Source organism: Austrofundulus limnaeus, unplaced genomic scaffold (genome assembly GCF_001266775.1).
Source record: "Austrofundulus limnaeus strain Quisiro unplaced genomic scaffold, Austrofundulus_limnaeus-1.0 Scaffold67, whole genome shotgun sequence".
NCBI lineage: Eukaryota > Metazoa > Chordata > Actinopteri > Cyprinodontiformes > Rivulidae > Austrofundulus > Austrofundulus limnaeus.
Genome location: NW_013952469.1, coordinates 1,672,771 through 1,676,060, shown reverse-complemented (window position 1 = coordinate 1,676,060; position 3,290 = coordinate 1,672,771).

The following is a 3,290-nucleotide window of genomic DNA, read 5'->3' as shown; positions in this document are numbered from 1 at the left end:
GCGGGGAACAGGGAAATAAAAAATAAAAAATAAAATAAAAGAAGACCCCGACACACACACACCGCCACCCTCAGATGTACTGTTGATGTGTGATGTTCTATAATGCAATTAAAATGGGGAAGAAGACAGGGCAGAGGCCAGCACTATGCTAGTTTCCCCTCCACCCCAGCTCCAACCCCACCCCAAGTGTCTAAAGGAAAATAGTGTGAGTGGGCACAGGCATCCGTGGCGAGACTGTCCCATCCCGCCCCTGGCATGCATGTGCCCACTCCCAGGTCCCTATGTGTAAATGTTATGTGGTTATGAATAAATGTCTATGGTGTACAGTAAAATTGGAGCCCCAGGTGGCCACTGCAAACAGATGTAAAATTGTTGCCGCTGTAACACACCTGTGTCCCAAAAACCCTACGTGAGTGCATCAGATTCTTCTCTACAGCCTGTGTTGTTAGACATTTTATCAACGCTCTGCTCACATTCAGACATTCCCTTTTTACATCACTTCCTGTTTCTTCACATGCAAATATCTCAACAACTGTTCATCTCTTCAGKGACTTGAAATTTGTTTTGCATTATGTTATCAGTGTTGCCTTTCCAAAAAGGAATTCAAATTTATGGCAATTTGATGTCACAGGCACTTTAAAGCTCTATCATGCAAAGAAGACTCCATTCAGAGCTGCTGCCATTATCTCTGAYCYYTGATTCTTTAAAARGGACCGAGGRAAAGTGGAGAACTSTTCTGRGGTCAYGAGAACGGGGACCGTCCAACCTTTTATAACTCAMTTTAACAGCCTGCCTCTCTGATGGTATGGGGTTGCATTACTGCATTGCGTTGGCAGCTAACACATCTGGAAAGACTCCGCCAATGCAGAAAAGTAGTGCAGGTTTTAAAACATCTGTGTCCAAGAAGATCCTGAACTCTTGAACCTCCACCAGCTGGTCMCCTCAGATGTTTACAGACTGATGTTAAAAGAAGAGGAGATGCTTCACAATAAGAAACATGGGGATTTTATTCTTGAACATTTTGCACAACGTCACTGTAATTGTAATAACTCTTACAATGATGCAGAATCTTTTTATCCTTCGCAGCAGATTTTAAATCATCACAGTGCAAACACAATCTGAGTGAGAGTCGTTAATGCCTTTTTATGTTTGCAGAAATAAACCCTGACTTCAGCTGAAGTGTTGATTTCAGTGCAGGAGCAGAGTCCCCGGTGAGGAAACAATCGCCTCGAAGTGGAGCTGCAGCGGCGTCACGTTTTCCTTCTTTCCTCTTGCAGACTGTCTGAGATTAATTCAAACCATCGGGGCAAAGTGTGCAAAACACTTCAGCTGGATACTTTCTACTGAAGATTACAAACAGTGGCCTGTTTTGTTTCTTTTTTTTTTTTTTGTCTAGATGTGCTGCTTCAGTCTCCGTACTCAGAAGTCTGTCAATGTTTATTACATTCCCTGTGAAATAAAAGAATATTTTGATGTTTTCTGTTATTATTTTCAGGTCAGTGGAGGATTACTGAACAGATCTGTCCGTCTGGAGAGGCGCTGAAGTGTCAACAAAAGACAGATGTGCAAAATGAATGGAGCAGATGCAAATAAATAAGTGAAAATGTTTAATTAAATCAGATAAGGAAGCAAGAGGCAAAAAAATCAATAGAAAAGAAAAGGTTAAAACAAAGAGGAAAATCTGAGAAAACCTCATGAGATCTCACTAATTAAAAGACTAATATTGATTGAGTCYTGCTTTATCTTGGATGTGGAGCAGCAGAGTCCAAAATACAGACAATTAATGTCTGTTTCTCAAACCTTTCAGTCTGGACTGAACTGATGCAGTTGCAGAACTCAGCTCGGCTTCATACTTCAGCTATTTTCACACTTTCTGTCCGTTTCCATCTGAGTTGSAATAAAAGAGTGTAAAGTCTCTCTATTCTGCAGAGACAATCGCTCACAGCCGCGTCCATGTTCAGATACATGATAAAGATTTCTGATCACACACTGAGCTGACCATCTGCTGTCAGAGCAGCTCCAGAAACCCCCCCGGAGGATGACGGAGGACATGTTTGTTATGACTCACAGCTCAGCTGCTGGGGAACTGATGCAACACAGAGAGCAAGAAGAAAGGTCATTTTCACCTGGATAATAATTCCATCATATCCTAATTTATAATCTGGTTTGTTAGAGCGAGCATATATGAGRACAGGAAAAAAAAGGACAGGTGTTCAAAGATGGCAGCATTATTTCATCAGAGTGAATCCTGAGCAGGAGCAGAGAAGGTTGCTGGAGAATTCACTGTAAAACCTTTAAACTGGGTCGCTCGCAGACACGTGTTTTTTATTCAAATCAGGCTTCCTGACCTTTGTGCTGCGTGACCAACATCCTAATTAGATTCATTTAGAAAACATAAGCCTGAATTAGATTTTTAAAGCTCTTTCAACCCAGCTGTYTGAGGAAAAAAGGTGCTTTTCTATGTGTTCAGAGAATACCGTTATTAATTCATTATCAGACTTGTAAAGTGAATCTAGTGTTTTTTAATAACTGCTGTGGAAAATAAGCTGAAGAAATGAGTAACTCCATAAATTATCATAAAACTCAAAACCTAATCATATTAAATTGGATTATAAATAAATTGAACTGAAGAATTCAAGAATATACTACAGATACCTGTATYTAGCATTTGCAGGCACCAATCAGTTTAATGGATATTTTTATTCAGCCTTTTTAATCAGACTCACATACACCAAATTGTGAATTCATATGATTTAACAGTGGACTTCCCATAGAAATGAGTACTCAAGCAGTATGTTTTGTTTCTTAAATAATTATTACAAAAATAGAAAATATCAAATTTCAGGAATAAATTAAAAATAGTCTAAGGTGAATAAGGATTAAATGAGAATTTAATCTTAGGTATCAAACAAATAATCTGTTGGACAGGATCTTATTTGTTACGCAGTTAGTTTACACAAAGTGGTGGAAAGGGGGGTCAGTATCTAAAAATATCTAATAAGACATATTGTCTAACAAAGTTGATGTGGACAACTTAAAACAAAGCATAAAATGTACAAATAATGACATCAGAGTAGAAAAAGGAAGAAAACCACCTAACAGTCCATTGTATTTGTTGTTATCAATTTACTACAACAACAAAAAGATGTACAACATACACCATTTTTTATCTAGTAAACAATGTTCATTCTTCTTTATTTTGTTTTGCAAGTGGATAAGTGTGTGTGACAAAGTTTGTTGACAGAAATGTTTGCCTTATTTTGTTTGTAAACTATTGTTCTCATAAATAA